The 13,052-nt window shown below is 35.7% G+C and overlaps 1 non-coding gene across 1 annotated transcript; it reads left to right on the top strand.

Annotated features, from left to right (window-relative positions):
* The first annotated feature begins 311 nt into the window (after nt 1-311).
* Nucleotides 312-418, top strand: LOC139860980 (small nucleolar RNA R71). Its single transcript, XR_011763603.1, has one exon. It is a non-coding gene; the product is annotated as a small nucleolar RNA R71 (small nucleolar RNA).
* Nucleotides 419-13,052: the final 12,634 nt, after the last annotated feature.

Genomic DNA, 13,052 nt, shown 5'->3' on the forward strand with positions numbered 1-13,052 from the left:
CACACTACTCACAACTAATTCGTATTGCGTGAATATCTTTCGTCATCTTTTCCATTCGTCTCTCGAAAGCATTTATCTTTACGAAAATGGAATCAAAGTCATGACTAGAATCGGCTCTAACCGCTTTAGATGAACGAGGAATATCTTTTTCCTGGTGCCACTCATGTGAGTGGGAGGCTGTGTTATCAAAAATTTTGTAAGCTTCAGTTGCGGTTTTCTTCATAATGGAACCACCAGCTGCTATGTCAATGTCTTTTCGTGTAGCAATGTCGCATCCTTGGTAGAATATTTGTACTATTTGATAAGTGTCTAAACCATGTTGAGGACATCCTCTCAATAATTTTCCGAATCTTGTCCACGCCTCATATAGAGTTTCATTTAGCTTTTGTGTGAACGTAAAAATTTTTCCTTGAAGTCTCACTGCTTTAGATGCCGGAAAGAATCTTTTAAGAAATTTCTCAACTAAAACATCCCATTGTTCAATCGCCCCTTCAGGTAACGATTCTAACCAATCTTTGGCTTCTCCCTTTAAAGTTCAGGGAACTAACATGAGATAGATCTGTTCATCCTCAACTTCTCTGATTTTAAATAGAGTACAGATCCTATTAAAGGTACGAAGATGTTCATTTGGATCTTCCTTTAGCGTACCACTAAATTGGCATTGATTAGTTACCATGTGTAGGATTTGTCCTTTGATTTCATAATCTGGCGCATTAATGTCTGGTTGAGTAATTGCGTGACCTTGGCCAGTGCGTGTAGCTCTCATTCGGTCTTCCATACTTAGAGGTTCCTGATTTTCCATGATTGAGTTTGTTGAATCTGAATCACTAGGGGATTCTGATTTAATAGTTTCTTCCTCAACAATCTCTGGATGAGTAATTTGTGGTTCAGGAGGAATGATTAGTGGTTCAGGATCTCTGAATTGTCCTTGAATATCCTCCGGGTTCTCAATTGTGAGGTCGGGTTCAAAAAATGGATTATCGATAATTTGAATTGGAGTACTTGGTCGACTAGATGATGATTCTAAAGAAAAATCAACGGCGACAATGTTGGCTAGATGTCTTGATCGAGTTTCAGGTGGTGAACGTATGAAAGGTGGTGAACGTTTTGCTCGGTGCATTCACTGAATATCCTATTAGTTATAAAGATAAAAATTATTAAAGTTATCAAATTAATAGACTTTTCTGATTTTGTCCACATTTCGAATAGCCAATAGATGCAGCAGGTAGCCAGGACCCTTTAAATCGGAAGCTCACAACTCGCCACTAACAAATCCAACTATTACTACGAACCAGAAAATTTTGGATGTCTATCAATTTAACCACTTAAAATAATGTTTCGTCGAAATTTAAAGAAAATAACAAGTCTATGTCCTAAAAACTAGAGCGTAGAAATGAGAAAGAAAAAGAGGGCGTCGAAAAACGTCGAAAAATAAAAGGTCGAAAAACAAACGTCGCAAAATAGAAGTCGAAAAAAAAATAAAAAAGTAAAGCGTCGAAACTTAAAAGTCTAAAAACTAAATATTAAAACTTGCGTCTAAAGGTATTAAAACTTAAAAGAAATTCTATATCCAAAACGGCAATAACTTAATTAGGCACTAAAATCTATTTAAAACTAAAGCGATAAGTGACGTCGTAAAATTCTAAAGCGCCTAAATCTTAATCTAAAGAAAAAAATATTTAAGGGATTTTACGGCAAAGCCTAAGAGCTTAGAAATATAAAATAACTACAGCAAAAACTAAGTTTAAAACTAATCACGAACGATAAATATACAAATTATGAATTAAACGATTAAAAATATATAATTTATAAAAAGATACAAATGATGAAATTACTTAATTTTATAAAAATATTATTTTTTTATATAAAATTATAAAATTATATAATTATTAAATGTAATAAAACTTAATAATTCAAATTTAAATGAAAGATAAACTAATTATTAATTTAATAAACCCTAAACTTAATTAATTATTATAATTATTATTAATTACAAACCCTAATACGATCAAACTAAGGATCAGACCCTGTCAGACCAGGTCATGCGGTCACATGGGTTCAATGTTTCCAACTCATGCGATCGCATGGGAGTGCAGACTCAGTTTGATGCAGATTCAAAAAAAAAAATGCAGTTTCAGCATTTTTTTTTTTTACTTTTTTACTTTATAATGTTAATAAGTAATATTTATTAAAATAAACTTATATTTTTAAGAACTAAAAAAAATACTTTTATACTTTATATAAAAAATATATTTTCTTTTTACTTAAACACTTAAATAGATATATATATATATATATATATATATATATATATATATATATATATATATATATATATATATATATATATATATATATATATATATATATATATATTATTTTTTTTATATTTTTGTATTTTTATGTTTAAAACTTCTTATATTTTTACAAAAATAGATTAAAAACTATATATATATATTTTTTATATAGCGTTCGCTTTCGGATCCCCGGCAGCGGCGCCAAAAATACTTGATGTGTGCGAGGGTAGTACGAAATACTATTATATTTTATTACGAAATAATATTAAATACTGTAGCGACCCGACAAAATTGTCATTTGACGGCGCCGACTACTTAGGTCCCGTTACGTGGTCATAAGTCTTTAAAATAACGTTTGACCAAAATATGTCGCATTATTGCAAAAGTAAAGAGTGTTCCCTAGTTTACAAGAATTGTTCATCCAAAAGTTACGTTACAAAGTTATAAGTACAAATGAAACCTATGCGACACAATTTAAAAGTAGCCAAAAGATGCTCCATGTATGCATAAATACTCGACATCCAAAGCAAATATCAAAATAATGAGCGGAAGCATGTAACACATATCGTTCAAAGACCTGAGAAAAACATAGAAATCTGTCAACGAAAACGTTGGTGAAATCATAGGTTTAAGTAAGTAAGTGAGTAAATAAGTAGATTGAACCACAAGTTTTGCAACATCGAATTAATAGTTAACCATTCCAAAATTTGTTTCACGAGCACCCAATTATCAATGCTTAACATTTCTCCCATTGAACCCCATCACTTAGTGCTAGAACATACACTGTTTCTCGAAAATATATTTCATTCGTAAACGGTAGCGAACCGTTTGAATGAGGGTTTGTCAAACCCATATGGATCCATACAACATAAGTTCTCGCTTACACCCGGCAAGTGTAACTAATGATAATCGAATTGAGGATTTTGTTCTAAACTCGTATGTAGAATGTTTGTTTTCCTGTACTTGTGTTCACTTAGTAAAGAAATGTTTATGTGTTCTCATCCCAAATGTAAGTTCAAAAAGAGTAAAAGTGGGACTATGATCTCACCTTGAGTGCACGAGTAGTAAAGTACTTCAACAAGTAAACGTGTGCAAAGAACAATGCTAATCTTGACCTAAACAATAGGTTGTATCAATAACGGTAAACACGATAGGTCAAAGATGTTCAATTAGTCCTATGGCTCGTTACGACTCGATTATGTAGCATGTGAAATCAAATTGTCAAGTTTCATGCAAGATACAAGTATATAAACAAGTTAGGAAGGTTGTATAATCATTTGGTTAAGTTTGACAAAAAGTCAAACTTTGGTCGGTCAAAGTCAACGAAAAAGTCAACACGTTCGGGTCGGGTCCCGAACTATTTTTCTGAGGTTTTTAATCATGTATGAGCATGTTAGAACAAGTTACATGTGAATCGGAGGTCCATAGTGTGCCAAACATTTTTCGTATTTTGACCAAAGAGGTCAGAACCCAAACACGGCTATTGCCGCGCCGCGGCCAGAGGTGTCGCGCCGCGACATTAGGCGTGGCCTGGTACCTGGTCAGTTTCAAAAGTTCAAGTCTTGATCCAAAATTCAATTTAGCACAAAACGCAAACCGTAAACACTTAGAATACGCATCTTATATCATTGGAAAGCTCTTTTGACAAGGAATACAATTAACTACCTTTCACCAAGCAAAAACATCAATTACAATAACCAAAAACTCGTCAATTGATCAAGAAAGGTTTATTTTCAAAGTTTCAAGTTCGTAAAACGTATTTTATGATTCGGGAATCCAATTTACACATACGATATGCCGTTTCGAAGGTAATTAAGCATACATTGCATCTAAACACTTACTAACAACAATTCATGTCATTCAATGCATCAAATATTCATTTCAAGCTTATCAAACCCTAACCCAAATTCACCAAAAATCACTAATCAAGTTTATGGAGTTTTCTCAAGCAACCTACACATCAAATTGAAGCTAGTGATACTAGGAACACAATTAGAACATGAACTTTTAACATCTAACAACATATGATCATCCAAAATTCAAGAACAACATACCAAAATTCAAGTTCATGCTAGTTATACTAAAACAACGAGATCGAGCATACAAATTACATACACGACATCACAATGAGCCATAGACACTAACTAACACCATTTCAAGTCAAAAACACGAATTTAGAGAAATCTAGAGTTTTAGAAATGTTACCCAAACGAGATGAAGTTGGTACCAAAATGAAGAGGGTGAAGAGAGGATCACGAATATGTAATTTATTTTGTTGCTAGCTCCCTAAATCGAATTTGGATGATGATTTTGTGTTTGAAGGTTTTGAGAGCATAAAAGGGAAGTAAGAAAAAGAGATAGAGAGAAATGGGAGGTTGGTGGTGGATGGTGGGTTACTAGTTAGCCAAGTTTGCCCGAGTGGCGAGATTAGTCCCTCGCGTTTGTAGTCGGGTGCGGGAATTACCTAAACGGAATATTTTAAAACGCGTATTAACGGAGGATGTTAAAATCCAATAACGGAAAAATATTAAGAATGTTAGCTAACGGAGGATACGAATTTAGTTACGAAGGATAATTTTTTTAAAATAAAAAGACGGGCGTTAAAATAATTTAACGGAAAAATGCGGGATGTTACATTACCCACACCTTAAAAGAAATTTCGTCCGAAAATTTAGTTGGAAGTAATAGTCGATGTCTCTTCCTTGAGACCTTGCATTGTCAATGCTATGAATAAGTGAAGATACGTCCTTGGGCATTCCCACGAATTTGGACAGTCCGGGTTTTATGTTGTATTAAGGCTTGGTTTTACGATCCACAATTTCAACCGGTCTTTCTACGAAGAGGAGTTGTCATCAATAGTAAGTTTATCTAGAAGGATAGCACGTTCCTATTCCGCAGGACACGTATCTAAGTTTGTTACATGGAACGTAAGGTAAACGGAAACTTAATTGAGTCGAAGGTTCTAAACGGTAGGAAGCGGTTCCAAGACGCCCCAAGATTTCAAAAGGATCAATATTGCGGATATAAATTTCCTCGATTTTCCGAAACGGATTACACCTTTCCAAGGTGTGGTTTTCAATATTACACGGTTACTGACTTTAAATTTGAGAGATTTTTCATCTAACATTGGTATAACTCCTTTGGCGACCACGGGCCGTCTTGAGCCCTTCTTGGACTTGAACTATCTCAAAGGTTGTTTCTTGAATGATTTCTGATCTGATGATTTGCTTGTCACCTACTTCGGTCCAACGAATAGGAGAACAACATTTGTGGTTATATAAATTTCGAAAAGTGCGCGTTAACACGCGAGTGGTAACTACTGTTGTAAGAGGGATCAACTAAAGGCGACAATACAAGTTTGTAACATGTCTTTCCAAGATGTAAATTGTTCGTTTGCTTAGCTCGTCTGCTTGTGGAAGATACGCAGTACTCACGTCTAAACGTGTTCCGAAGGCTTCTTGTAAACAAGATGTGTAACGAGTATTTTCGATCCGGGATAATTGACAATGATACACCGTGTTGGAATATAATTTCTTAAGATATGCTTGGACAAGTTAGTTAGGGTTCGAAAGCGTTTGTTGGAACAGGTTTCTTGTCGGCTACTGAAAAATGTTCGTAAGGGCTAGTCACCCTCGTGGCGAATACTAGTAACACGTGAAGAGTCTCTCTCTCCATTGAGAAATTATATAAAAAGGTTTCCGTATACGGAAGTACGAGCGAAAAGATAGGAGTGAAATGAGAACTTAGAATAGGATGAGTTCACATTTTGAGGTAGCCATATCGCGCATCTAGTGGCCAAATGTTGAGACTTGGTGGGAAACGAGATAGTACACATAGTTGTATAGCTCGGGGTTGAGTAGTAGTTGTCCGTATAACAGAAGCACAAGGACGTTAAGTCAAAGAAGAAAGGGGTATCCTTGGATTGTGTGTTATCTTTGGTCTCAGTAATATCAGACGGTAATAGTGAAATAGCAGAGCTATGTATCGTGGTACGCGATGACGAGAAGATTGATCGGATCCATAAATAAGTATTCAATTTCTCCGTGTAAAATAACGAATTTCAGCTTCCTTGATTTCGAGTCGAGAGGGGTTGCCTTTCAGGCGTTCACGTAGAAGTATTTCTATATTTGAGTTCCATTTTGTGCCACACGAATTTATCTAGTAAGGTTGGTGTGAAAAATCACGTTCAAAGTCCGGACACGGAAAATGTTTAAGTTTTTTTTTTTTTTTTTTTTTTTTTTTGCGAGATCTACTGTAATACCTAGACCACTAACAATATGGTTTAGAATTTGGACTTCGTTTAACCAAAATTCTCACTTGAAGAATTCGGCATAGAGTTGCTCTTTTCTCAAGAGTTCGAGCGTAAGACGGAGACGTTGTTCGTTTTTCCTTTCCGCTTGAATAGCTTAAAATTATAAGTACGGTAACGGATTTGTCTAGATAAGTTTGCATACGCGGTTCCGGAGGTCTATGAATACGGGCGGAGCCTTAGATAAACTGAACGGCACTAAAAGAAATTTATAACTATCGTAGCGAGTTCGGAAAGCGGTTTAGGAGACATCTTCTCCCTTAACCCTCAATTGATGATAACCAGAATGAAGGTCGATTTTAGAATATACGCGAGATCCGTGTAACGGTTCAAGAGGTTGTTGATACGAGGAAGAGGATATCGGTTCTTAAACGGAAATTATTTAGTTCACTAAAATCACATATATGTGGGGAATACATTCCCTTCCTAACGTATAGGTTTTGGGCTCCCTAGTTCTATAGATGTCAAATCAAAGCTCAAATTACCTACCCAATAAGTTTGACGTACACTCTCCGATAAATTTTTCGGTACGCAATAGTTTTTCGTTGGTCACTTGAATGGTCTAAGTAATATCTAGGGGGTGGTGGAGTGCAAATAGTAGGCTCCAAAGCCTTGGATACAAAACATTTATCGACATCCGAATCGAATAAACATGTAGTATAGGAGTTGTTAAGAAGAAACGTACCCGTGACTAGTTCATGTCGTCTCGAGCATCCTCGGTGCTAATGTTGGAAGTTCGGCCGCGTGTGTTGGGTTTGGCTTTCTTCGTTGGACATGCATTCCTAAAATTACCCGGTTGGCCACATTCGAAACAAACACCCGGCTTTTGTGTGTTGGGTCCCTTTTGACTGACGGGGGCGGTACTTCCACAATATTTGGCAATATGACCACTTCCCTGGCACCGGTGGCAAATTAGCTTGCCACATTCACCAAAATGATGCTTGTGGCATTTGTTGCAAAAAGGTCGAGTTCCAGCATAACTTTTCTTGCCGACGGAGGTGAAAAGTTCCTTGGCAAAGTTGTTGCTGTTGTAGTTGCTGGATTGAGAGGCTTCCCATTTTCTTTTGTTGTTACCCGGTTGGTCCTCGGCCGTTGGTGCCGGTGCTTCAATTTCATCCACCGTTTCTATAGATTGGCGAGCCATCGTTAAAGCCTCTTGTAGGTTGGCGGGTTTGGATGACATTACCCTGTGTTGAATGCTCTTCGGAAGGCCATCCATGTAAAGTTCAACTCTTAGGGACTCGAGAGTCGTGAGGTTTGGACACATTAAGACTAGTTCAGCAAACCGTTGATTATAAGCTTCGAGGTCATTCCGGACCGTTTGTAAATTTCTTAGCCCCTGTTCGAGCCTTCGAGTTTCGTCGCGCGGAAAGTATTCGGTGATCATTCTTTCTCTTAATTCGGTCCAAGAGAGTGTGTGGGCTTCATCGATACCCACCGATTGTACATACGTGTTCCACCATGAGAAAGCAATACCGATGAGAGTGAGGGTGGAAAACTTGACCTTATCTTGGTCCCGACAACCACTTATGTTAAAAACGGCTTCCGTTTGTTCAAACCATCTGGTGAGAGCAACCAGTCCCTCGGTTCCATCAAAAGTGGGAGGTTTGCACCCCATGAAGTTCTTGTAGGAGCACCCCTCGTTTGAATTACCAGCTCCATGATTATTGTTGTTGGAAAAGTGATCGGCCACGGCCGCACCCACGGCGGTGGTTATCATTCGTTGAAGAGCTTGTTCGAGAGTTTCGGAAGGAGTATTGGGTTGACCTTGGTGAGCCATTGTTCCTTCATGACACAAGAATATCATTGATTAGTATTCTCAATAATACTAACCGTGATATAGAATAAAGATAAAGAGAAGTTTTTCCTCGACTCGCCTTAAATTCTTTATGTCATAATGTCGGAACGTTCATATGAGTCACCGTAATATAATCCCGGAAATTATATTACCCTGATTCATATGTGCATTCGACATCATTTCATATAGTCAAGGTGGCGTGTCAATCAAATTAAACAACGTGAGATTAAGAGGAACTAAGAGTAGATATGAGTAGAAGCGTTCGAGTATAAATGCACAAGTAGTCAAGTAATTCCTACTTCAAGTCTATATGCCGGTTGTAGTCTAGACTCACCAATGTACCCTATGACTCGGGGTCGACACCAATGAACTCTAAATCCCTACAACCAACGCTCTGATACCAATTGTAGCGACCCGACAAAATTGTCATTTGACGGCGCCGACTACTTAGGTCCCGTTACGTGGTCATAAGTCTTTAAAATAACGTTTGACCAAAATATGTCGCATTCATTGCAAAAGTAAAGAGTGTTCCCTAGTTTACAAGAATTGTTCATCCAAAAGTTACGTTACAAAGTTATAAGTACAAATGAAACCTATGCGACACAATTTAAAAGTAGCCAAAAGATGCTCCATGTATGCATAAATACTCGACATCCAAAGCAAATATCAAAATAATGAGCGGAAGCATGTAACACATATCGTTCAAAGACCTGAGAAAAACATAGAAATCTGTCAACGAAAACGTTGGTGAAATCATAGGTTTAAGTAAGTAAGTGAGTAAATAAGTAGATTGAACCACAAGTTTTGCAACATCGAATTAATAGTTAACCATTCCAAAATTTGTTTCACGAGCACCCAATTATCAATGCTTAACATTTCTCCCATTGAACCCCATCACTTAGTGCTAGAACATACACTGTTTCTCGAAAATATATTTCATTCGTAAACGGTAGCGAACCGTTTGAATGAGGGTTTGTCAAACCCATATGGATCCATACAACATAAGTTCTCGCTTACACCCGGCAAGTGTAACTAATGATAATCGAATTGAGGATTTTGTTCTAAACTCGTATGTAGAATGTTTGTTTTCCTGTACTTGTGTTCACTTAGTAAAGAAATGTTTATGTGTTCTCATCCCAAATGTAAGTTCAAAAAGAGTAAAAGTGGGACTATGATCTCACCTTGAGTGCACGAGTAGTAAAGTACTTCAACAAGTAAACGTGTGCAAAGAACAATGCTAATCTTGACCTAAACAATAGGTTGTATCAATAACGGTAAACACGATAGGTCAAAGATGTTCAATTAGTCCTATGGCTCGTTACGACTCGATTATGTAGCATGTGAAATCAAATTGTCAAGTTTCATGCAAGATACAAGTATATAAACAAGTTAGGAAGGTTGTATAATCATTTGGTTAAGTTTGACAAAAAGTCAAACTTTAGTCGGTCAAAGTCAACGAAAAAGTCAACACGTTCGGGTCGGGTCCCGAACTATTTTTCTGAGGTTTTTAATCATGTATGAGCATGTTAGAACAAGTTACATGTGAATCGGAGGTCCATAGTGTGCCAAACATTTTTCGTATTTTGACCAAAGAGGTCAGAACCCAAACACGGCTATTGCCGCGCCGCGGCCAGAGGTGTCGCGCCGCGACATTAGGCGTGGCCTGGTACCTGGTCAGTTTCAAAAGTTCAAGTCTTGATCCAAAATTCAATTTAGCACAAAACGCAAACCGTAAACACTTAAAATACGCATCTTATATCATTGGAAAGCTCTTTTGACAAGGAATACAATTAACTACCTTTCACCAAGCAAAAACATCAATTACAATAACCAAAAACTCGTCAATTGATCAAGAAAGGTTTATTTTCAAAGTTTCAAGTTCGTAAAACGTATTTTATGATTCGGGAATCCAATTTACACATACGATATGCCGTTTCGAAGGTAATTAAGCATACATTGCATCTAAACACTTACTAACAACAATTCATGTCATTCAATGCATCAAATATTCATTTCAAGCTTATCAAACCCTAACCCAAATTCACCAAAAATCACTAATCAAGTTTATGGAGTTTTCTCAAGCAACCTACACATCAAATTGAAGCTAGTGATACTAGGAACACAATTAGAACATGAACTTTTAACATCTAACAACATATGATCATCCAAAATTCAAGAACAACACACCAAAATTCAAGTTCATGCTAGTTATACTAAAACAACGAGATCGAGCATACAAATTACATACACGACATCACAATGAGCCATAGACACTAACTAACACCATTTCAAGTCAAAAACACGAATTTAGAGAAATCTAGAGTTTTAGAAATGTTACCCAAACGAGATGAAGTTGGTACCAAAATGAAGAGGGTGAAGAGAGGATCACGAATATGTAATTTATTTTGTTGCTAGCTCCCTAAATCGAATTTGGATGATGATTTTGTGTTTGAAGGTTTTGAGAGCATAAAAGGGAAGTAAGAAAAAGAGATAGAGAGAAATGGGAGGTTGGTGGTGGATGGTGGGTTACTAGTTAGCCAAGTTTGCCCGAGTGGCGAGATTAGTCCCTCGCGTTTGTAGTCGGGTGCGGGAATTACCTAAATGGAATATTTTAAAACGCGTATTAACGGAGGATGTTAAAATCCAATAACGGAAAAATATTAAGAATGTTAGCTAACGGAGGATACGAATTTAGTTACGAAGGATATTTTTTTAAAATAAAAAGACGGGCGTTAAAATAATTTAACGGAAAAATGCGGGATGTTACAAATACGATATAATTTTACACAAGTTATTTATTTATTTATTGAATGGATATACCTAAACCTTGCTACAACACTTATAGGCAGTGTACCTAATCGTAGAGTAGTGTAGTTTTTAGTAAGTCCAGTTCGTTCCACAGGGAGCTAGCTGAGTTTAACGCTATATATATTTTAAACTATATTTGTATAAATAAATAAATAAATAAATAAATATATATATATATATATATATATATATATATATATATATATATATATATATATATATAAGTAGTATTATTATTATTATAAAGGGGGGTTTTTACCGTTTAATGACCGGTTTGTCGATTTTACGTCTTAAGTCACAATTAAAACCTAATGTAAAATATTAAATATAAATACAATTTAATTTAAAGCGTAAAGTAAATAACGATAATTAAAAGTGCGATAATTTAAATGTGCGATAATTTAAAGTACGATAAATAAAATGACAATAAAAGTACGATGAGATATAAATTAAGAGAATTATGCTTATTTAAACTTTCGTAATCATGATGTTTGACGTATTGATTTTAATTTATTACCAAGGGTTAATTGTCCTTTGTCCTGAATTATTCGATATATCCATCTGGTTTTGTCCATAATAGTCCATCGGTCATAATTATAAAGTGCGAGAGTCTTCGTCAAATTACCCTTATACCCGAAGTCAAATATTCCAACTAATTAGGGACTTAAACTGTAACAAGGTCTTAATACTTTGTTTAATGATTACACCAGGTTATCGACTGCGTGTAATTCAAGGTTTTAATACTTTGTTAACAATTACACCAATTACCCTTGAATGTAATCCACCCCTGTTTTAATGAGTCCAGTGACTATTAATCCATCCCCGTGTCCGGTCAAATGAATAATTATTGGTATTTATAGATATCCCGCCCACCATACCCAGTCAAGCGTATGTGGTTAAATATAAATAAGTTAAATTATAAATCTCTATATTAAATGAACGAGATATCATTTAATTAATATAAAGCCCATTAAAAGTCCATAGTCTAATTTCCACAAGTGTCGGTCTTTTGTCCAAACCCCAATTATGGTCCAAAGCCCAATAACCCCATCTTTAATATTTAGTCCAACATCACAATTACTTCGGCTTAAATAAGCATAATAATAACTTAGCTACGAGACATTAATTAAAAAGGTTGAACATAACTTACAATGAGTATTAATTGCGTAGTATTACACGGACAGATTTCAACTTACAAACTTAAAACATTCGGCACTATAACCTTATTATTATTAACTTAATATTAAAATTAAAATTATAAAATAAATATAAATATATATTGAGAGATAGAGAGTAATTGAGAAATATGGTGTCTTGAACTCATCCATTTCGTTGGCTATTTATAGCACCTGACCACCATTTTACTGCCATGCGATCGCATGGAGATAAGGCAGCCAGGCCATGCGATCACATGGCCTCCTGATCCAGCTCACAATCACTTGTCTTCTTGTTTGCCGACGTTTTTATTTAATATATATAATATATATATATATTATATTATATTCTTGTGCATAGTTGACTTGTAATTTTAGGTCCGTTGCATCGCGCGTTGATAGTTGGTTCATGTCCTAGTTTCGGATTTTCGAACGTCCTTTCGTACGCTTAGATATCTTGTACTTTGCGTTTTGCGGCTTGTACTCTTGTAATTTTGAGACGTTTCTCATCAATAAATTGAACCACTTGGATTGTACTTTGTACTTTTTAGCGATTTGGTCATTTGCGTCTTCAAATCGTCGATTCTGTCTTTTGTTTCACCTTTTATTATTTAAACGAATATCACTTGGAATTAGAACAATTGCAACTAAAAGCTTGTCTTTCTTGAAGGATAATGCTATGAAAT

The sequence above is a fragment of the Rutidosis leptorrhynchoides genome, chromosome 7 (genome assembly GCF_046630445.1).
Source record: "Rutidosis leptorrhynchoides isolate AG116_Rl617_1_P2 chromosome 7, CSIRO_AGI_Rlap_v1, whole genome shotgun sequence".
Taxonomy (NCBI): Eukaryota; Viridiplantae; Streptophyta; class Magnoliopsida; order Asterales; family Asteraceae; genus Rutidosis; species Rutidosis leptorrhynchoides.